Here is a 25,471-nt window from a genome sequence, read left to right on the forward strand (position 1 = left end):
TCTTGAGAGATACACCTATCATCGTATAGTTACGTCACAATGAACCTCCAATTAGGGATCGTCTTCCCATTGTCTTTGTCTTTTACCAGAAGCGGTGTTAAGTGATGGACGTACGATTATCTCCGTCCATAAAAAACGTGGAAAATAGAAGTATTTAAAAGTAACAACACAAAATAATTGATACCTTTGATGTCTTTGGACAGTCTATGGATGCAGAGTGTGTTTGCTGTGCTCAATGGACGATGAAGTTAAAGTTGTGAGAGCAAATTCATACGTCAGGGTGTGAGTGGTTGACGTAAGCCATTGTGTTGGTGCAGCTGAGTCGCCAGGATTCGAAGCAGAATTCCAATATATTTTTAGAACACCGTGAAACTGCTCAGCCAGAGCAGTGGTGTAGGATATTTCTTCGAGAAAACCAAACCAGGACTGAGAAGGTAGGAGAGTAACTAGTATTCTATTTTTCCATGGAGGATATCAACAAATAAGTGTGTAAGGAGTAAAATTCAAGTTGTTGTTTTCGGCCGAACTAACCTGCTAAATTCCTATATCATCGGATTTCGTTATGGCTTATTCTTTTGGTGTTGTGATGCCTTATATAATGTGCTAAACGCTGCGTAGTTTTCCCTAAGTTATACAATATATAGACTTTAAGATGTGGCATAAACCACTCGTTCAATGGAGGGAATTGTTCTTTTGGAGTTTCAGTGTGGACGTTTGTTACCAACAGTCCATGAAATGTGTGTGCTTTCGAGTACATACATTTCACCCCAAAATCGTATTTTGAATATGTAATTTCGTATATTTTTTTTTGTTATTTATTATTTTTCCGTACTGCTATATCACAGAATTAAATCCATTCTCTGGTTTGTGCTTACCTTCACTTTAGTTTGAATACGATGAGACAAAATGTATACAAAGTTTCGGCTCACATTAATAACAAGGGTGTTAGTACAACTATTGGCAATGGGAGATGTTCGTCAGCAATGACACGTTCGTTCTGTATTTTGAATTCCTTTCACCAGAAACAGAAACTCGAATTTTAAGAACATATTTCAGGACTTTTTTTTTATTTTAACAATATACAAAATGAAAGCTGAATGGTAAACGTCCCATATGTCCTCGGTAAGAGGCGGTGTGTGTGTGCTATATTACGAACTTGTTGAATAAAAGTGATTTTTATATGTCTTAGGTTAAGTTAGTTAGATAGTTAGGCTAGGGACTTAGGTTAAGTATACTTTCTTTTCATGTGGATTTATTAAGCGTATGCATTGTCTCGATAGAAATGGTTTGTTGTGGGAATCAAAGTGGATAGGTCTGAGCTCATACAAGGGAGGTCACCCTATTAGTATAAATCCTCCGCGCTGGCCCCACTTGCACAACGGTATCTAAATAGAGAAAATACGAAGGAAAGAAAATAAAGTATGTAGCACACAGCCGTAATAAGTAGTACATGTGTAGTACAAGGCTTATGTGATTATTGTAGTAAATGTCCTTATTTTTAATTTTTTTTTAAACGACTAAACTAAACACATGTAGAACTTGTTCATGAGATGTGAAGAGAATATGTAATTCAATGATAACCTTATCCATTCAGCTATGTAAAGCATTCAATTCGTATTGAATAACCTTTGCGACTCTTGTTATCTGTTTCGTTTGGCTTGTTTCATATCTTACAGGAAGTTAGTGTAAATAAAGTATGCGAGTCGAAACAAAATCTTTCATTAACCAGTGCAGAGCTAACTACTGAAAACTATGTAGTAAATTAACTTTAGTAGTATTGTTAGTATTCAGAAAGTAGAGTTTTGAAAAGCAGTACGTGAATAATGTAACGAAAGTAAATTATAGCGTCTTGAAGACACACAGAATGGATTTCACTTAGTGTGACCGGGGTTGGAATCACAGACCTGCCAGGAAATTTCACTTCGTTAATAGGATCAACAAAATTCATTTTAGGCATTTAGTTTTCTTCGCAAAATTCCATCCCGTTGCGCGTTTTAGATTTGATTTGAGATTATTTTTTATATATATATTTTATCTGGGTTAGTAACTACAAACATTTAGATTTTCGAAGCACTCACCGTCAGTTTCACTCTTGGGTCAGTGTCTTGTTCTGTCGGATTGTGGTTTGTAACCTTATCTCGCGATGGGATGCAGGCTACAACCTGCGGATTGGGATACTGGACTGCGAGCGAGAATGAAGGAGGCTTAGAAATCTTCATATTTTGGGTCAACTTGAGTTCTATTTTCCGGAGATGATTGGTGTAGTGGATGGGTCAGTGAGTGTTGATAGCTTACCCGTCTGGGCCCGGTGGTTTCGCGTTCAGCAATCAGTGACACATTCACGCAATCATATCTTGAGGAAAGGGAACATCATACAGAAACACATCAGTATCAACATCATCATCATTTTTTTAATTTATTTTTATCTTTATTTTATTTTATTTATTTTTTTTTAGTAAAAACTATACAATTTCAATTATTTATGTATGGTAAATTGCTTCACTTTCCTTTTTCAATTAGATAAATATAATCCGCTCTTCGCTACAAATACATTTTACTATTAAGGATAAAAGTTCGCTTGGTATATGAACTTCTTCTTCTTCTTTTTTTATTGTCATTAGTTACAGGAAGAATCCCTATATTTTGCTTCGGAAAGATGGCAACCCTAAGAAGACATGAGTTAATATTTTCATCTCGTATATAATCCTTGTAAAATTACGTAGGGACCTAAAAATTAGAGTATGGGATCGTAGTACCAGGAAATGAGAGTTCTTTGCGAGATAATGTTCACTCTCTTTTCATGTTTCACAAATAAGTTTGCCGACTATACCAAGGATTGTGGCTGTCGATTCGGATAAGAAGTGAACGTGACGTCTCTAAAAATATATCAGATCCTAATGAAAGAGCTCTGAGTAGTATTGAAGTGACTTGAGCAAAGGCGCTCATCAGGGGGGTAAGGTGGGGCGCTCGCCCCCTCTAGAGAAAATTGTACTTCGGAAGATCGAAAACCCAATACCTTTTAAGAATAGTCACCGCAAAATTTGAGACTACATTTGAAATGTCGCTTATACTTGCCCCCCTTGGAAACCACAACATGGGCGTCCTTGGACTTGAGGAAACTTATGTTCCTTTGGTCTCTGGCTCAGCAGCAACTGTCCCTGGCCCAGATCAATGACTTAGAGGTATCTAGGACCATCCCCTAAATTTTGGCAGGGGTACCTTGGCTCACCCCGTAAATTTTAGAACCACTACCCTTAAATTTTAGAAATTGCAAAATTTAAATATGTGGTATGCTAGTATAGGATCGTGCTTTCTGAGCCTAAGTTCATAGATTCAATCTCCAATGGGTTCGCAAATTCAAGCCTTGGATAAGAGCTGAGGGGTGATCAAAGTTCCACTGTAAGCGATAGATTTTGTCTCATATAGCCCTGATATACAATTAAACTCTAGCCATTAACTTCAGCACTATATTTATTACTGTCCTGCTGAATCAGTGTTATTCAATACCACATACCAGACAATGCACTAGATCCGTAATTTCACTATAATAAATATTAGGATTACATGGACTGTTTGGATCTTTAGTGACCTATCTCCAAAAATAAAAAAAGTGAACTAATGTTTTCATTCACTTCTAAAGATGAGTACCTTTTCTTTTTTTAAAAAAAAAATGTAAACAGTAAATTATAAAATCATAAACTACATAGTTCTGGTTTTTATAGCCTCCATAACAGAAATATGAATTGTTCATGATATATAGGGTGTCTCAAAAGTCCCCTGACTTAGGGTAACTCTGTTATCAGTGTTACAACAAAATGCAAGAGGGAAAACTGTCCCCAAATATGATGTTTTTAATCTAAAGTCGATCTTTTTAATCGAACAAGCCGTTTGGGCTGTACACTCCTTTTGCGCCCAATGCGGGGGGGGGGAGTGTACTGTTTGAAATGGGGACTGGCCATCGACATGTTAATATGAAAGACAATAACTTCATCCACTTACGTTGTAGGTCCAGGTAAATGGCAACGTTGCATGTTCATTTAACGTTGGGCGCATGAAGAGTGTACAGCCCAAATGGCTTGTCCGACTTTAAAAATTCCTTCACTTTAGATTGAAAACATCATATTTGGAGGCGGTTTTTTTCTTGTATTTTGTTGTAACTCAGATAATAATAGAACTACCCTATGTGAGAGGACTTTTGAGACACCTGTATTGAACTTCAAACTTCACTCCTGGAAATGTCAATTTTGGAGCCAGGTCACTTGGTATGCAAGTGGTCCATATTTCAAACTACACGCCGTGTAGAGATAAAAAAAAAGGAGAAATTGTTTGATTTTTTAAAAAAGAAAAAGAAACATTAATATACGGGAGCAGGTCAAAACTCTCACACTCAGAAAATGTCAAAACGCCCACATAATCGGTTATAACTCCCACAAAAATGGACAAATCTCTCAAATGCACGAACGATCATAATCCCCACAGCCAAAACTCCCACACGGGTAAGCGGTCATAATCCCCAACGGTCATAACTCCTACACAAATGGATAAAACTCCCACACATAGCAACGGTCACAATGGAGAAACCTGCCACGCAAATGGACAAAACTCCCATACTCAAGAAATGTCAAAACGCCCACACAATTGGTCATAATTCCCACACAAATGGACAAATCTCCCAAATGCACGAACGATCAAAACTCCCTTGGACTTCTTTTTATTATTTTCAGCGTGTGAAACTTACAAGACGTGCAACCAATACATTTCAAAGTGTGGGATATTTGTCTGATTGTGTGGGAGTTCTGTCCATTTGTGTGGTGGTTGTGACAATTTCTGCGTGTGGGAGTTTTGTCCATTTATATGGGGATTGTGACCGTTGCTATGTGTGGGTGTTTTGTCCATTTGTGTGGGGGTTATGAACGATTATGTGGACGTTTTGACATTTCTTGACTGCGGGAGTTTTGGTTGTGAGAATTATGACCGATGGTGTGGGCATTTTGACATTTCTTGAGTGTAGGAGTTTTGACCGTTCGTGCATTTAGGAGATTTGTCCATTTGTGTGGGAATTATGACCGATCGTGTTGGCGTTTTGGCATTTCTTGAGTGTGGGAGTTTTGGCTGTGAGAGTTATGACAGATTGTGTGGCCGTTTTGACATTTCTTGACTGTGGTAGTTTTGGCTGTGAGAGTTATGACATTATGTGGGCGTTTTGACATTTCTTGAATGTGGGAATTTTGACCTAGACCCTAATATACACTTTGTTATAATTTTTAATCTTAAGTGCTGGTTGATAATTGTTTCTAACCAAATCTCAGGTTTAATTTGATTCTCTTTCTCTTTCCCTTCCATGACCTCTTATCCTATTTCGAAATTTCCAATCCAACGCTATAACAATCTAATTATTTTACACTGTTTCAAGGAAAAGTGGGTATCATTACTTATACGAGAGGAGGTTGTAAAACAACGAGAAATTTTAAACGTATCCTTCCTGGACAATCCCTGAACTGTGTGGAAAAAATAATGTTGGGAACTTACAATATTGTGTGTTTCTTTTACAAAATTATGTTTCCAAATATGTTGGCAACACGCTCTCTGAGTAAGTAAAATGACCAGAAAAAGAATAAAACATATTGAGGCTTATCAAGAGTCGTTTTGACTTATGATTAGCATTATACTAAAGGCCTCACTACTGCAGGAAACATATGTTAGTCGAACTTTTTAGTATGGCACTAATCACGCGTCAGAACGACTCTGCATAAAAGCCATTGAATCCCAACTTAACACTGTGTACTGTTCAAAGCACTTCAGATAAGTACTATATGATCACAGGGATTATTTGACCTTATTTCTCACGTGTATACCACTGGCGTCTCTGGCATGTAAAATTTGAGGGGGACATCAGAGAAAGTGATTTAAGTGGTACTACCTAACTCAACCTGTTTATTAACTTCGATTGCATTTGTTACCTTTCTGCTTACCTTCACGGACCCCCTAAGGTATATCAAGAACTTGATTACAATCGTTTCACAGCCTGAATATTATATTGCAAATAAATATAATAATTATTATTTATATGATATTCTGTCGTTAGTAAATAAATTAAATTAGAATAAAATATTGAATATTTTGTACATCAAAATATTGGGGGACGCGTCACCCTCGACCCCTCCGCCAGAGACACCTATGACATCACCTACCTTGCGCACAGCTTTGTCATGTCCAAATTTTCAGTCCATATACGAGGTACAGCAGTTTTTAAAATGCCTATCATATCTGCTAGCACGCGCACTTTCAGTCTACCGTCATCCAGTACCATTTCTTCACTATATTTGACATGGTTTCTTCATTTGGTTGACCACTGCGATGCTCCTATGGCCTCATTTAAACTCTGCCACCAATTCTTTTACTGTTGTAAACAAAGAAGCAGACTCTCCCAGAATAGAATCTAGCTCGGCTTTGATATTGATAGGACTGAGAGACGTTTCAAATGAAAGTATTACCGTATATCACATAAAAATGACCTTTGTTTTTTAACATGTTTATACATTCACTGAGAGCGTTCACTATTGATGGCTGCTAAACAAATACTGAAGAACGTAACGTCTTCAAACTTAAAACTTAAGCTTTATAAGGTCTGTACTTTCGACTATGGCAGACATGTATAAATTGGAACAGAGAGTGAGCCAACCACAGAGACTTACTAACGTTGAGGGCCGTACGAGACTACGTACATTTTCACTTATTGAATAGTCATATTCAATTAATAAAATCGCTCGTGGTACACTGATACACAGGAACATAAAAACTATTATAATGGCAACCAAAATATTTACTTACTAAGGAAAAGCATAAAAATCTGTTTATTTACTATTTTAGTGGAACACTTGACCAGTTTGTTAATGTCCGATGGAACACTCTACATTGGATGTTCCAACGCGGAGGATATTTTCAAGGTGGACATCAGTTATCCGAAGAAAAGCCTTCGGCTCAGTTTAAGAGATTATGTAAGAAATGCATTTTCAATAACGCGTCAGGCAGACCGGATTAAATTGCTGTGGGCCGGGCTGGCAGAAGGGCCGACTGTTGCACATCAGGCCCGTAGCCAGCCCAAAAAATGTAGAGGGGGCCCGGTAGAAGTTAGGGGGGGGGCGAGCCAAACATATTATAGTTTATCAAATAGTAACATCAGCAATTCATCATATCTGCTCTTGAATGCTTAAGTATTTTGCTTCAACTTAATTCTATGATCCCCGTCTACACACACACACACATTAAGTTAACATTCTGTAATCTACATAAAAAAAAAACGTGAATTTTATTAAATGGGTAATACTAACTACAGAATTAGAATTAAAATATAAATGTTTTAATAGTCCCATTGTAATATTAACATTAAGATCAAGAACGAGAGATGATCTACTGTGAAATAAGGAAATTCAACTTTACTTACGCTCTTGTTTAGGGTTAACTTGCGAAGTTGACTTTCCATTTTTATCAAAATTGTGAAAATTTACCTGGAAGAAATTGATAATTTGATTGTTTGTGTGCTTGATGACATGTTAATGAAGCGTAACTTATGTGTAATACCTTTTGATAACCGTTTATAAAGACGGGACTAATTCGCAAGTAGAGGAAACTACTTTTCTCTAGGTTCAGGACGGTTGGATTGTGGATTATTTTCGAGTAAACATGCCTGCAAGTGTACAGGGTCTTTGCGCTGGATGTGAATTGACAGTAGTAACATTTGTAAAACATGATGTTATAATGAGGTTAATCTTTTGAATATTCATGGCTTAATGAATGAAAGAACAAAGACCACCAACAATCGTTCACGAGTTTCTGCTTGAGATAGGAGAGCTCTACAAACCTAAGTAGGCTACGTACTAAGATAAGTGCGAAGTAGACATAACCTAACCTAAGTAACCTAGTAGTGCATTATCCCACCTTACTTCGGCTTCTCGCTTCGCTCGTTCTACCCTCTCAACTCCGCACTCCCCATTAACTAAACACAACCGTGCTCCGCGCGGCCCGTCAGTCTCCCCTTTAGGTTAATAATGGATTTCCATATGCAGTTGTGGTTCCTCCCCCGTACTCACAACCTCGAGGTAACGTAACAGAACATTACAATTACATTGCATTTTTTAAAAAAATATTTGTACTAAGTTCTTGTTTAAAATCTTAAATTAAACTCGTTTAATATAAATGAACCACCTGCACACTACACTGCAAGAAGATACATACCAAAACAGCTTAAAAAAAAAAAAAAAGATACTATATTGTTATTCAAAACTACACTGAAAAAAAAAACGTATGCGGCATACGTAATATCGTAGGTTACATTTGTAAATCCTGTAGTTTTTGGACAACGTACAGCAAGCGTATAACTGAAAACGCATGTTTTATAATACTTTCTGTATAAGTGTTCTATCTATACATACTTTCCGTATGAAACAAAATAGGCGATCAGGATCTTACATACGAATGGAGATATACAAGGTCCGTCGACCCTTCCGCGCTTTTACAGGTCCCTTCATAACTCCTGTTTCTGCGTAGCCACTTTCTCCAGCTGTAGTGTGACGTCACCGCGGTGAATATCGTGTGCTAAGCCTATGTTCCGCCGTAGCGATTTGTAGAGGAAAACAAATTTTTAAATGCAATAAAAATAAAGACTACATACAGATACAATATGTACTCACTATAGCATTGAGTAGCACTTGAAAAATAGCTTTGCATCCACTATCTTAAAGAACATTCCTCCTGCGGAGTTCCTGTGTTTTTCTATTCAAAAACCGAATTCTGAAGTATGTCTTAGCCTTGTCGAATAGTTTCAAGAGCGAATTGTCTTTCTTAGGACATAAAACGGTCGGCCAATCACATTCTTTTTCTTTTCTTCGATTCACAGTTTTTTTGAAATGTTCGAAATATAACTTTATACTATTTTATTGCTTCCATCCACCTGGAAGAAGGTGAAACGAGACCACCACATAGCCTCATATTGCCACCATTGAACTTCGAAAGAATCTTGAATCCTGAGACTTCAACTTTCGATATGATTTCGAAGAGTAATTTTTTACTTTTCATAGTTTTATCGAAATAATAATGTACTGGCTGTTTCCACACATCTATTAAGCCTCGAATCATTGCCACCTGACATTTCTGTGGGGTCCTAAAAATAAATAAACCTCTTGGTCATAGCATACGCCCCTATTAACATTCAATTCATCAAATATAAGCACCGAAAATTTTTCCACACTCTTTAAGTAGCGCCCTTGCTAAGTCAAAATTTTCAAAACTGGGGTAAGAATACCAGGAAAAGAAAACGGTAATTTTTGCATACAACTTCGAAATGTTGACACATTGGGTACGGGGATTCGAACTTGTAACCACAGATGATTGTATAATTTATCAATGAGGCGTGTTGTGTTAATGCACGAATGATATCTTAATCAATCCATCTTAGTTTTTTCTTGCCATTTATTAGCATGTTTACTTGGCCTAGTGTAAAACTTTTTCGTAATATATCATCACCCGGTTATTAACCACTTTATTGAAACGATCACAATATTATATTTTAGAACCGGCCTTTGAAATTAATTCTTTATTATATTTGCTTTCCAATTCTTTTAACTTCGTTTGTAAACATATTATTTTGGCTGTGTACACACTGTTAGACTTCAGTTTTTCGTTCTCTTTACGTAAAAAGAAGAGCTCTTCTTTTGGTTTATGCCCCTCACTCTCCACAGAACAAACGGAAAATAACATAAACAAAGAGTTATTTTTTGTTTCAGTCACAATAGTTATTTCATCTGACTGAACGCCAATGTCTGATTTGTTTTTTCTTTAAACACCTAACTTCCGTACATTTAATTCTTTCATTATTTACATCAACACGGTTCCGTATGGTAATGGTAAGTTTAGTGAAGGCACATCTTGTTTAAACTTTTTCTTGGGTACAATATTTAGAAGTTCACGTTTTAAATTATGTCCATAAGCTTCGAGAATAAAATGATCGGAATAGACGCTGGCGTTTTCAACTTTAAAGACGTCTTTCCGACAGCATTTCTTTTGCCAAACTTTCCGTAAAGGATCCGAGGGAAATACATGATAAATAACTTTGGAACCCGTAGTACTTCTACTATAATTGTGACAAGTACTTAGTGTACAATTCGACATGCTTATAGGCTAACACGAGCACTACAGTAATTAATGTTTTCTTAACACAGGAAAGCAAGAATCACTCACTTTCCTGCAAAAATCAAAGAAATAAGCAAGGGTGAATGACAAGGACCTTGAGCGAAAGCTGTTTCTGCTCCCGCTGTGACGTCACAATTTTACTGCATCTTCGGTTTTCAAAGAAGGGTAGTTATGACGCGACTTTAAGGGGATGTTATACCTTTTGCCACTGGTTTCTCAGTCCCCATAAGATAACATGTAAACTTTACTTCATGAATATCTAACGAAATATGGTACGTAACAACTTAAAATTTTTCATATGTATACAGAAAAGCAATAGAAATGAAATGATTGTTTCAATTTCACGCTTAATGACGTAGATCAAGAGTAATGAACTTTTTAAAGTAACATTGTAATGGACTATATATTGAAGGTTGTGTGTTCCAATGTGATCTTCGCGAACAGATTTCCTGCTGACAGGCAGGTATTTCCCTCCCCCTCTTAAGTCCTTTTCCAATGAGTGTGGTAGAACGCCGCAGGGTGCCACCCTCATCCCATTTCTTTCCTCCGTTTCTGCAGTGCGGATAGATTTTCTGTAAATGTTACAAAGAAAGAATATTTGCTTCCAAGACAATTTGAAATATTTGCTTCTTGCGGTTTCATGCTGTATGATGTATACTGCGAAAGCAAAGATCAGGTAGAGAACGCCAATTTCTTCATTACTAGTAACTCTAGTTAGATAATTATTGCTAACCACTAATTTCATATTAGTACGTTCCAACTCTTTGTAATAACACTGCCTCAACAGTAGAAAATAGGGGAGAGTATATACTTTGAAGAGAAGAATCAACAATTTGATACAGAACGTGGTTGAAATTTAGCTTTCCTTTGCAACACTAAGTTTGTATGAGACGTTTGCATGGATACAAACTACAGAATTCCCTCTAGTAACTGGGATTTTAAATTCGTGACAGGTAGTTACTTCTACTTTCTGGCAACATTAGCTATTCAACACATATTTTTCTGGATGTAATAAAAAAAATCAACTTTACTTCAAGCTAAATTCAACAGATTGAAACGATGGATTGAACCCGATGAACCAACTTTCCCGTGAATAAACATACATAGGTAACATTCTAAAAAATACAATAACCCTGTGTACCTGTATACTAAAAACTAGTTGACTTCCGATCTCGGTCGCCGAGAAGTCTTCAGGAGGCAAGGCCATTGTTCACGAGGATCTGGGTTTGAGTTCCGGAGAAGCAAGTATTTAGGCTCGAGCCAAAAATTGTTAAAAGTTATAGGGCGCCGGTCAAACATGTTCAAAACTGCTCGGCTCGGGTCTAGGGTTGTCAGTGGCTCGAGCGGCTTGGTTCATAGCTCATTCACTATCGAGCCGAACCAAGAAGTGAGCCAAGCCAACAGCTCACCCAACCGAGCCAACTCGAGCAATCGGCTCAGTTGAGCCGAGTGGAACCGAGGCGATGAACTCGTTTCAACGGAGCTGGCTCGAGCCGATGGCTCATCTCAGCTGAGTTGGTGACTCATCTGAGCCGAGTCGGTAGCTCATCCCAACCGAACAAGCTCGGGCCAAAAGCTCAATTGTACCAGTCGACGGCTCGTCTCAACCGAGATTGGGCCGAGCCAATGGCTCCTCTGAACCAAGCCGGCTCGAGTTGTTCACTCAGTTGAACCGAGTGCCGAGCCGATTGACATCACCACTCGGGTTGGGCTTCTGCTGAGCTCAAAAATTTGACCGTGCAGATCTCAGCTTTGATAGTAAGAGCTACAGTATATACTTATATTGATGCTCATGACACTTGAAGCTGTCTCGTTATAAAAAATTATTGTCGTCTCGTTATCGAGACGAGACGAGATTCGAGTAATGTTCCTTGTCGTGAGCAACACTAAAAGTATTCCACACTACTGCTTACATTTCTCATGGCTTTCGCTTTCCAGTCTAATCAGACCATTATTTCAAAACAAGTTAAAACGAGCTGAACGAGCGAGCCATTTATCAAACTCGACTCACTCGAAACTCGACGTCAAAAACAGTGACTCGGCTCGGAACTCCACTCGAGAAAATTACCTTTGACTCGACTCTAAACTTGACTCGAGTTTCGAGTCGAGTCGAGTTTTAGCTCGACTGGTGCTAAAATTATCCAAAATTATCCAAAGATCCAAAATTATTTTCCTATTGAATTTCATAGAATTTGTTTGTGTATGTTAAGCAAACAATTGATTTAAACCAATAAAATAATATAAATGGTTCAGAACCAGAGTGAACTCAATTGATTCATATCTTTATTCACTTCTTATATTTATATGCAAATTAAATTAGGTCGCTAAATTTTTGACTCTGTGAACTAACTTGGAGGAATAAAGTATATCTTCTGTACTTTGTACTGATTTCACTTGTGCAGTTTTTTTTTCTTCTTGTAAAGTGATTCTTAAAATATTCACAAGTACAGTATTACATGCAAGATCAGTACAATATATCTTTACCAGGTGTTCTCCGTGGATAAGTCTGTAGAACTGTCACTTTTGTAATCAGGCAGGGGTCCCACGTTTGAGCCCAGCTAGAGGACAATTTCTCTCCGATTCAAACCGAGTAATGGTTTGTAACCCACTTTAAACTGTAGGTCCCGTCCTTCATAACCCCCCTGTTACATAAGAACGGGCTAGAAAAAACTTATTTCTATCCATATGTAATCTAAATAAAGTAAAAGTTTTGTAGTCATGGCCCCTTCTTTAAAAAAAAAAATGAATAACTGCAACTTGAGGGTGCTAATTCGACTGATCTCGGTCTCTATCTTAAGAAGTGACCGCAAACCGGTCTAACTCGAGGTCAAAGGTCAATTAGCTGTTTTCGCTCAGAATCAAGACTTTCATTACAAAAATGTGTTTTATACTTCCCGCTTTATCCCAACTTAGGCTCTAGCCCAATCTATCTTATTCTCTTATCAATTTTAACTGTAACTGTGTGAACCAAATAACCTCTCAGATGTTTAAGATTTCTTATCCCTTATTACAAATCTAAAGTAGGTTTTATTCATGCAAATAATCTTATGTATTAGCTTCCCTAACTCACTCCTTTGTTCAGACACGCTACTCGGTTTGGCTTATTCAATCTTGAACAGTAATGAATGGGCAGACTAGTAAATAATTTGTGCTCTACTGGTAAATCATTTGTAAAACTAGTTTACATATGACCTCGAGTTTCACTTATTTTATTATTTAAAAAATAGAGGCCATGATTATCCACAAGATAAAGAAAACGGTTCAAAAACAAGTAGCAGTGCCACGTGTACATCACGCAATGGAGTTTGGTGTCTGTGGTACGATATTTTCACAATTAATATTGAAACTGTAAATTGTAGTAGATTTCTACCACTTCCGGTTTTAGTAGAGAGATTAGACTAGAGACGAAATATATTCTTGGAACGCCTAATTAATTGCAGAAAACCGCTTCTTATCTATTACAGTTTTTATTCTATAGCCTTCAAAGTTAAAATCGGAAGTAGTTGATTTCCACATCTTTTGGAAGACAGAATATAGTAGTTATTTTTAGAAAGCTGAATAGAAAACAAAAACCCGCTTCATTCTTATTCTATGGAGATCGCTATTGAAACCGAGCTTTCAATTGAAGATCACAAGAGGAGATGAAAGTACACTTGAGACGCTTGAGAGCTGCTCGATTGGAAGAAACCGTTTTCATCTATTTTTTTAACCGTTTTTGCTATATATAGATCAATATTTATTGAAAACAGAAATTATAGCTGATTTGAACCATTGTAGGTTGTAGTAGAGTTAATAATAGATATTAAATATATTCTTACGAAGCAGAAAACCGAATCTCACTAGATATTGCCGTTTTCGATCTATGGTAATCAAAGGTCAAACCAGAAATGATTTATTTAAATCACTTCCCGTTTGGGTAGGTGGTTTTAATGACAAATAAAATTCCTTACTCTTGACTATACTTTGACCAAATTTGGTGATGATCCATCAAGCAGTTCTTTAGTTTTTTCGTTTACTTTTTCTTTCTTTTTTTTCACACACGTGCACACACGGGTATGGAAAATATATAAAGGAGTAGGTAAACCAAATTCTAGTTATTCAAAAACCAAACAAGGAAAATTGGTTTTTGCCACCCCTGCATACAATTAGTCCATTCTAACCGCAGAAGCGTCGCACTGTCTGTTTTCTATGATAAATAATATAAAATGAAATGAAACCTATCCTTCCAGAAAACAAAAGATAGGTAAATAAGAAACATTTAGACTTTTCTTCGTTGTATAGTTTTGAGTGGCAGAGAGGTGAAAGCTACTGCTTGGAAGAAGAATCCATCCGTTTCAAGAAAGAAAAAAAAAAAAAAGATGTAGAAAAGCAATCGGAAACATATGTTCGATACTGAGGTTTCAAAGATCATTATCTTTGTTCTACCAAGTATTTTGTTGACACTTGAGTCACTCCAGTTTCCATCGAAAAGGCAAATTCAGGTAGTTGCCGTCTGGGGCGGGGAGTGGTGAGGGAAACTGCTCAAGGCGTAAATGATCATGAAAATGGAGGGATAGACATGAGTTTCGCTGTTCAAATTGCCAGAATGCATCCTTCCCCAGCATGTCTTCTTCAAAGAATGCCACCTGTAGTAATTTGTGAAGTATGAAAGTGGTCTTTTGATCCTTTACCTGCAATAGTGATCACCTCATTACGGAAGTAATTATTACAATTAATCTAAGTCATTAAGTTTAAAATTGAGATAACCACCTCCTTTGTATTGCTCTTTGGTATTCGTATAGAAAATTGCAAGTTTCTAAGTGCAGTATTTTGTAAGATATTTACGAATTAAAGTTTACATGTTACCTTATGGAGATTCTGAAGCCTCTGATGATGGGTAGACACCCCCTTAAAAGAGGAAAGGAACAGTAGGGTCGACGGACCTTGGGAGATATATATATAACATATAGCTGACGAGGGTTCCGGGTTCGATCCCAGCCCCGCCAAGTGGACTTTGTGGTGGACAAACACCGTGTGCGTGGGTTTTCTCGGGGTTCTCCCGTTTCCTCCCACTTTCTTCATTCCACTATTTCATTCATTACTCATCATCACCGTCTCCTTTCACCTAACCGGCATAACCGTGAGATGTAAAACTCAAAGATTTCATTTCATTTTTCATATAGCTGACGAAGGTAACATATTTGTATATATGTATGTATGTATGTAATATAAGGAACACTGTTAGACATAAGACATCCTGCAACGTCATGATGTAACACCTAAGGGCAGTGCCTATGTAGCACACGGATAACGTATAGTCCGTTCTGATTTTTGTAGTAAGCAAGAGGATTCCGTATATTTGTATATAAAATATACCACTGTCCAGAGAACGGATTTTTCTCAATGTAAGTAAAACGCTACACCCATCTAGAATCGAGTAAAAGCATCACTGCTTCTTTCATGTTGAATTACAACATTATTACGCGTACGCGACTAAGAAATAGTTCCAATTTACAACGTTTTTATATGAAAACTAGCTACTTCCACGGGATCCCCCACCCGAAGTTCAATACAAAACATGTTGCTACTTAATTTCTCCTCTAAATCTTTTTACTGGTCCTGGCTCCACAACCCGGAATTTAATCCTTAAACTTAAACGTTAAATATGTTCACTTGCTCAGTTACTCATCTAATTGGGTAATTTAGCTTAACTTTATTCTTCTACGAGAACAAACATATGAAAGTCTTTGCAACCATTACTTTTTCGGTGAATGTTCCACCACAGTTCTTGTTTTACATATCACACCACAATAATTTGAACCATACTAGAATCAATCGCCTTTAACGTAACTCGGAGCTCTTAATTCAATTCACAACTAATTGTTCCACACTTAATCTAAGGTTTGCTGTTGACGAGGATTTTGCAATGCATGTATGTACTACAACTACACAATAGAATAACAATAACCTACCGCCATTACTGCAATCGACAAAAGATAAACGCTTTGTTCCTGCTCCTGTTTTTATGATTTGGCTTGCAGCAAGCACTTCACACTTCGTCTCATACCCCCCCAGATTGCTTTTACAACTGTGGCATGAAATATTATGAACATGAACTTGCAACTAGGAAATGTACAGTTGTCATTATTGGCATTATACAGATGGGATAAAAATGAAAACAACAAAGAAGGATTATAAATTAGCGTTAAATCAAACAAAAAAATTATATAATATAGCAAAAATTGAGGCAGCGTCCAATAAATGTAAAGAGGCTTGGAAATTAATTAACGAGGTAGCTAAAGTTGGTAATAGGGATAGTATACCCATTTCCCCTGATGAACTTAACACATTCTTTATTAAATCGATTGAGGAAATACGTAAAAATACAAATGTAGATCTCCGACATAACTGAACCGCATTCTAATAAATGGGTGCAGAATAATTTAGTTTTTACCGGGGTAACAACCGCAGTAGTTTTAGATATTGTTAAAAGAATGAAGTCCTCGGATAGTGTTGATATTTATGATTTATCAACAACTCTAATTCAAAAAGTAATTGATTGCATTGTAAGTCCACTTACATATTGCATAAATAGATGTATAAATGAAGGTACTTTCCCTGACGTACTAAAGCTGTCTAGGGTTGTTCCAATTTATAAAAAGGGAGACAAACATTGTACAGCTAGCTATCGTCCTGTTTCGCTGGTCCCTATCTTTTCAAAAATTATCGAATACATTATAAAAATGCAGTTATGTGATCATCATGGAACAACTTCACAGTTTGGATTTAGGGCAGGAAAGTCCACGGTTGATGCTGTAGAGTCATTAGTAAGCAAGGTTTTAGGGGTTTTGCAAGGGCCACATTCTGTGACCTGAGCAAGGCTTTCGACTGTGTTGACCATAATCTATTATTAAATAAACTGGCGTATTATGGTGTAGGAAATACTGGTCTAAATTTATTCAGGACTTACCTTAAGGATCGTAGGCAAGTGGTATGTGTGGGAAGGGAAAAGTCACAAGTTGTACAGGTTGTATATGGTGTACCGCAAGGCTCAGTACTTGGGCCTTTGCTTTTTACTATAATGGTTAATGATTTACCAAATTGTATAACTAGTCACTCAATTTTATATGCAGATGACACAACATTTGTCAGTGTTAGCCACAACTTGGAAAAATTAGAAGAAATCACAGAAAGAACATTATCTGAAGCTGGATCGTAGTTTAAGACGAATGGTTTTTGCCTTAATGAAGGTAAAACGAAACATTTAAACTTCAGTTTAAGAGGTATGGCAACGGAGAACAATTTGGACAGTGTAAAATTTTTGGGCATTATTATTGATAACAAATTATCATGGGACTCTCATATTCAATATATTACAGGAAGACTTTCAAGAGTTATATATTTGATAAAAATTTTGAGGAATCAGGTACCACAAAACTATGTAAGATCCGCATATTTTGTGTTTTCTCAAAGTATCTTACTATATGGTATACTGTTATGGGGAAATGGTAGCCATGTGCAGGACGTACTGTTGTTACAAAAAAAAGTTGTGAGAATAATGATGAATGCAGAGAACACGTGTCATTGTAAACCATTATTCATAAGATTAAAAATAATGACGGTAATCAATTTATATATATACAATGTGTTGATGTACATAAGGGGCAAAACGTCAGAAATACACTATAGGTATGACATACACTCATACAACACTAGAAATAACAGACGTGTCAACGTACCATATTTAAGATTAACAAAATCACAAAATAGCTATGAAGCCATGAGTGTGAGGTTGTATAATAAATTACCTATAGAACTGACACAACTACCTATGGGTAGCTTCAAAAATAGATTATATTCTTGGTTAGTGAAAACACCATTTTATTCAATAGATGAGTTTTTTGAATACGATAATATTTAATTTTTGAAAGGTAATAATATTTAAGATATGTTATTGTGGTGAACTTTAGTACTTTAGCACTTATTGTAGATAATAAACAATCACTATTACTGTACATTATTGTAGTAAGTATTAATTTGACGTTGTCTATGGCTATGTAGCTGATTCGACAATAAAATTTATTATTATTATTATTATTATTATTATTATTATTATTATTATTATTATTATTATTATTATTATTCCTTCTTTTCGTAAAAAAAAAAAAAATGCTTCAATATGTATTGTGTCATTTCATATCGAGATTCGAGAAGACTGATAAACTTTACTTTAACTCCTTTAAAATATGTTTAGAAGTGTTCGTCAAATAGTTAAAATGGAAAAATTCTTGGTATAATCTCTTTTATATTGCATTTTATTCTTAGTGTTTACACATAGAATGAATCGAGATTTTTGCAAGCCTTCCATGAAAATTTTAGGGGGGCCAACAAAAATTTAGGGGGGCGGACCCCTGTTGCCCCCCGTGGATACGGACCTGTTGCAATAGCTGATCTACAGTAATGTTTTACCAAAAAAAAAAAAAAAATCTATACGTCAGGCCGAGTACTTTTGGGACTACTCACGTATCTTGTTAACCGTATTACCTATTGTCATAATGAAGAACATACTAAGGATATATTTTAATATCAGTTACGTCTTAATAAGCGGTAGCAGGGGCGAACCAAGGCAAAATTTTCACCCAGGCAAAGTGACTTTTGGCGTCCCCCCTAGTTCTAGCCTCTATTTTACATTTTATTACAGTGATTTTAATATTTTAAACCATTTTCGAAAAAGAAAAATTAATACTCAAATACCTGATATAGGTATATTTAGTACTTAAAATTATACACACGATATGGTATCCCCTAGTACTATGAAGCTCTCTTCTTCCATGGTAGAATGGAAAAAGATAATGTAATTGGAACTACTTTACAAGAATGTAAACCAAAAGAAAAAAAGAATCACTAGAAAACACGTTATAAAACTTATTTTTTGAGGCTCGTTTTGGTGCCCCGTGCAGTCGCTCGGGTTGCCCGGCCCTTGGTCCGACCCTGAGTGGCAGGGTTCTCGTATAGCATCAATTGTTAGGTTTACAAATTATTTCTTTTTCCTCCATTTGGACAATGTTTAACAGAAGGGGTCCAGTTATTTTTTCTAAAAAAAAAAAAAAAAAAAAAAAAAAAAATGTCGGTAGTCTCTCTTCACATTAGGTTAGTTTAGGTTTGTTCAGGTTAGTTTATGTCACTTTATGTTAGATTATATTAGCGTAGGGGTCCGGCATAAGTTACGAAAAAGTTATAGAATTTCGTTTATTTCTATTAATATCAGGTTAGTTTAGGTTAGTTTAAGTTAGGTTATGTTAGGTCAAAGTACTTGCATCTTCCATTTATCCCGTAAATTTTGTATTTTTTTAGGTACTTCTGGACCCCGTCTGCGAAACATTTAACCTCTATTTTTTTTTTTAACGAAAACTACGCGTAAATTCTACATTCATCTACATCATATTATTGAGATCAATAAAAATCCCTTAATTTGGAATATGTCTCACCTTTGGACAATTGCTCTTTTCATTATTATTATTATTAAATGCTAATATTATTTGAAGAACTGACATTAACGGAGGAAATACTGTTGAAACAAATAAGAATTTTAAATATCGTTTGACCTGTGTGGTTGATATACGTGTAAAGGCGACGCTACGTCTGAAATGAAATGTGAGAAGGCGGCTAGTCTCACAAAACATGAGGATTCACCTGTTTTTTCTCTGAATGAACGCCTTCGATGAGTTTTCCCTCAGGTAAATAACGTAACCGTACTAGTTTCAGAGAAATACCTGCTTCTTTCACTGGTCAACATTAAAATGTTGCCAACCCCTGTGAAATCGATTCATATGATAATTGTTTACATTTCTGAGAACATATATTTTTTGTATTCACATTAAGGATTACAATACAATATATAAATACATGGGTGCAGATTTGCTGTACGGATCAACATATTTGTAACAGAACAAATTTGAAATAATATTTTAATATACTAGTGAGTAAATAATCAAAATAGTTGTTTTCTTCCTGTGAGATGCATATATACGTAAAAATGCATTAATGAAAATCGAACCTGTTATGCACGGGTTCGCCCACAAGGTAGCTAGAAACTACCGTACACGAAGTGAAGTGAAGTGAAGTATCTGAACTTAATGTGATAACTCATGACGCACAAATATAGAAATGTAAGAGAGTTAAGCGATCCACATAATTGTGAAATTTACGTTAGTAACGTCTTATTACTTTGGAACACAAATATGCAAGCAATGACATGTCTGGATATTACCTATAACGATTTTAGTAACACACAAATAAATAATTCAACACATAAAGTAATTTTATGCCATATACAATGTTTTACGCTATCCGCGTTTATATGTATACCCACCTTCGCTACTCCCTACGGACTCATTCTGTCACTAATGCTGAGTCCTCCCTGCTGTACTCCTACCCTGACATTCGTGCTTTTTAGTGGCAACGTGTAGCACAAGTTGGTTAGTGTATTTTGCACAATAGCTCTTATTATTACGTGTATTGAAGCCCCACTAAAGTAAATCTGTATCCAGACCCTAGAAACGATTGTTTAAGATACAAAAAATCGATTTACCGAAAAAGAAGTGTGTGTATATATACAATGAATGTATATATGGATCCGTGTAATAAATCTGCACTAATAATTGTTCCACATATAAATAAATAAGAATTTCTTCCAGCAAAATGAAAACAGAATCATTATTCGTAATGAACGGTAACCTTATGGCACTACAAAAGTTCGTTATTTTTTGATTTTTCGAAAATTGCGCATGGGAATTTAACATTGAGCATTTCATTTTGTTCGTCTCATTGTGATCTATCAGCTAATACATAGCTAATACAGCTAATCAGTTAAATAAAAATCAAAATGTAAGAGTTAAGGGTAATTTTAGACTATATCTATTTAAGAAAAACTTCGTTTTGGAGTAAAAAAGAAAGTAAACTAAAACAAGGTACGGAGCACCGCACTAAACTTTCTGGCTCCCAGTTCATAAGTCATTTGATTACGTATGTTTTAACCAGTACCATGATCAAAATTACATAATAATACGTATTTTCCGAAAATTTGCACCAAAGACAACTGACCCAAAGAGTAAACTAGTTGTTTTTTTCTTTTTTGTATTGTAGGACTGTTTATGGAATGTGAACAAAATTAGGTAAGTTGTTTTAGGAGAAAATCGTCCAAAAATCCTCTCTCATTAGAGTAAATATTTAGATAGAAAGTGCTTTGAAACTAAGCGAACAAGCAGAAATGTAGATGTTAACGTGTAGGTCGAGTTTAGGAACACCAATTGAAATGATTGTTGAAAATTACATTTCTGTTCAACAATTTTCTTCTTGTCTTTCGAAAGATTTGCGCTTGGCGACATGACAAAGTCTCATTTAGCGTAGATATAATTGTTTTAAAATTCCAATTTTCTCACGATTTGCGTGTAAACAGCGTCCGAACATATGTCATAAAAATTGCAAAAGACACGAAACCAATCTTTGCTAGTTTGGACATAAAAAGCCGAATAATATCTTAAAATCAGAGTATGGCGAAGCTGTTGGGCTCGTATGGTAGGGTACGTTCAAAGCGAGCAGGCGCATCAGGGATGGTTCGTATGCACGTAAGCCAAACAATGTAAAAGCACGCGGGTTTCTGTAATGATACTAGTTTCTATGGCACTATAATTATTTTTACACTACTAACATTGCATTTGTAAACATAAAATACAGCTTTTGCACACTATGCAAAAATATTCTGCGGGCGTAAAATAATATCTAATATAGTCACGGGTGCCCAAAGGGGAGGACAGGGTGGGGCCCGAGCCCCACTAGCTCACGAAAATGTATTAAATTCCTTAAGATTTTCTTAATACAAATAAAAAAATATCAAACGTAATATAGCAACCAGGAATTAGAGCCCTCCCTAGAAAATTATCTTCGTGCGCCCATAAATACAATCACCTTTTATATGTATTCACTTATTTTAACTGTTGTAAAGCACAAGTAATTATTTTACACCAGTAATTCTACAGTTATAAACATAATATATAGTTGTATTACTTACTATTTAATTCTGCCTTCAGCAGAAATTTGCTCCTTATGAACATGCCTTTCCATACAAAGTGTTAAAAGTTACCTGTACATTTTGCAAGACTGTTGTGTACGTAAATTTGAACAGCACCGGGAAAAAAAATGGTTTTTAAACAGTGAATGAAGATAAAATAAAATACAAGCTTAACCTGGATTACTTGGGTCTGGGTGAAATGTTCGGAAGAGCTACTGACGAGTAAATTATTTTTGAAGGATATAGGTCTACATGACTTTACAAATTTACTTTCATTAAATCATAAGTGATCACGAACTCATTTATTTATCCATCATCTTTATTTGTAAAAATAATAGGTTCACCGGACAAGTGACGTACAAATGTGAAGTAGTGTTATGTTTTGAATAGTTTTATACATGTAATTGATCTGCGGAATAATAGTGACAGCAGTGATTACAGCTCTTTATATTGTCCATAATTATAAATTGTTATAAGTTAGTATTGAATTACTAATTTTCATTATAGTCTTTCTGTAATCTTTTGTAATGAAGTATATAGTCCGCCGCCATTTGTATTAGACAGTTCACAAACTTGTATTGAGTCTAAGAATGTATTATCACGTTATTTATATTGATTGCATTAAGTATTGACACGAACAAAATGTCGTATTGAGTGAATTACTAACAAATATGAAAATAATATTAAAATGAATTGATAATAAATTATTTGAATTAGTTTGTACCAAGGACGTTATAAATATAGGATCTGCGCATATGTATCTTCATCCTATTAAATCGGTGAAGGCAAAAAGCAACCGAGCATCTGCACATCTGATTGGCTACTCTCGTTTCTACTATCGTCTGATTGGCTACTTTCGCTTCCGCCATGATTGTTGGCTCAAAACATTGCGATCCTATTGGGCGGAGTGGGCAGAGTAGGGGTGGCGAAACTGTGACGTATGGCTTCAAGATTTTGTTGTAAGGGCAGATCCTGTATTTTATAAGATCCTTGGTTTTTACATTATTTACAGTGATTGTCATTTGTTATCAAGATATATTATATTCATATATTATTTACACTTTAGACATTTTTTGACGATTGTTGCACAGGAAGCGAATTTATGTATTGGGGTATGTTTAGTACAAGGGGTCCAAGAGTACGCAAAAAACACAAAATTTACAGGAGAAATGAGTGATGCAAGTACTTAGACGTAAGATAACGTAATCAAATCTAACCTAACCTAACAAACTAACGTAAGCTAACCTGAACTAACGTAATATTAGTAGAAATAAGCGAAATTCTATCTTTTTTTTTTTTTTTTTTTTTGGAAAATTATACGGGACTCCTACACTAATATAACATAAACTAAACTAATCTAACGTAACCTAAACTAGCCTAACCTAACTTACACTAACCAACTCTACCCTAAACTAACTGAATGTGAACAGAAATTACCAAAATAGTAACATTTTTTAGAGAAAAGAGCTGGACCCCTTCTGCTAAACATAGGCCTATGTATTTTTTAACCCGAGGAATTAGTTACAGAACTATAAAAACCTGTAAAGACCTAAAAAAAAAAAAAATGCACAATAATCCCGTTCACACTGATCACCCTGATGCACCACTCCTATATACCTAATTGAAATTCAAATCATTCTATCGAAACAAAAGTGATATCGGCGACACTAGAGTTGTAATAATGGCATCGTCTGCTACTGGCAGCAGCTAATTGTAATCACTGGCTAATTCTATCAGACTCACGCGCTCTAAATGATTTGATTCGTTCTTATTTTCAACAGTTCGTGCTACCCAACTGCTTTGGGTGGCGGCGCCACAATCTCCATTCACGTAATTTAGTTTCAGTGGGAAGAGCAGCTGAAACCTCATATACCAAATCCTTACTCTAGGGCTGTTCACATGAACGCCATCTCAAACCATCACAAAATCTTACAGAAAAATAATCAAATATAAACCTTGAATGATTTATTTTAATAACACTCATGAATATTAGTAGCGACCAAAGTAAGTGACAGTCTACAAACTTATTATACAATGTAAGTTTAATTTATTATGCTATGCAATATATAAGTAAATAATAAATTTACTGTACAGTTAATGGTATAGCTTCGATTGTATGAATGCTAAAAGTTTATCTTAACATTACTGGAAAGTTAACTTCTTTTCAACTTCTCTATTTTCATATTTTTCAAACCAGTTTTAAATAATGAAATTTAAAACGGTGAATTACCCAGGGGGGCTATGACACAAACTGCGTCATTGAAATATTTGTGGGGATTAAAGATCTATATAAATATGTTTGAGAGGGTGTAAAAATTAATCGAATTTTTTTTTCATGGAAGAACACCTAGGGATAGACAATTGGGGGTGTGTGTCATGGACATAAGGGGGGTGGACACCACTGAATTACCCATTATGAAATTTTAAAAGATAAAAGTGGCATATCATATTGTAGCGTTTTTAATTAAATATATATTTGTGAAACTAGGTAACTAGGTAAAAAGAATTACTTGACTCATTTTTAAGAAAATCATTCAAAAAGAATATCATGCTGAAAAAATAAATTACCCATTTTGAATTTTTTTCATGTGAATTACCCCCTATTAATGAAATTTTTATTTATGTAACGGATATTGAAAGAAAGAAAAACGACCCTCGTATTTGCTTGGACCCACGGAACCAACAGGTATTTAGGCTAGTCAGCAATATTTTACCAATTTTTTTTTATTATTTAAAAAGCGTAATTTCCAGTGATTTCCCGAATTTGTGAAAAAAAATCATTCCATAATTTGTAGACAATACACTTCCGCCTATATCATACTTTTTTTTAAAACTAGGTTACCATAACGGTCTAGTGATATATACAGGGCGGTGTAGACAGGACTTGTTTCTAGAGAAAAGTCATTACCTTTTCAGAGACAGAAAGCTTTTATATGCTAAAAGAAAACCAGAAGTCTTCCTTCAGAATTTGATGACGTACGACCAAGATCTGCAGATGGCTCTATCACAGTAAGAAGAAAGTTCGGGATGAGCGGCCCATTCTGTGCCCGGCAAGTATGAAGGTTGGAACTATCAATGCGCAGTAATAATGCTAGACATTGATAAGACTGGGTTAGCCTTTGACATCTGACCTTCTCCTTTCTTACGACAATACTACTGTCCCCTTCAGAGGAGAATACAAGTGCGGGGTGAGGAAGCGGGGAGCAGAGGGTATAGTTGTTGCCCTCTGAAAAG

At 35.8% G+C, this 25,471-nt stretch overlaps 1 long non-coding RNA gene across 1 annotated transcript in view; it reads left to right on the forward strand.

Annotated features, from left to right (window-relative positions):
* The first annotated feature begins 295 nt into the window (after positions 1-295).
* Positions 296-25,471, forward strand: part of LOC145685752 (uncharacterized) — a 54,242-nt gene continuing 29,066 nt past the window's right edge. The window contains exon 1 of the long non-coding RNA XR_014131481.1: positions 296-434. This is a non-coding gene — a long non-coding RNA (uncharacterized LOC145685752). The remainder of the gene's footprint in view (positions 435-25,471) is intronic.

This window comes from Thermobia domestica, chromosome 5 (assembly GCF_964235325.1).
Source record: "Thermobia domestica chromosome 5, izTheDome1.hap1.1, whole genome shotgun sequence".
Classification (NCBI taxonomy): domain Eukaryota; kingdom Metazoa; phylum Arthropoda; class Insecta; order Zygentoma; family Lepismatidae; genus Thermobia; species Thermobia domestica.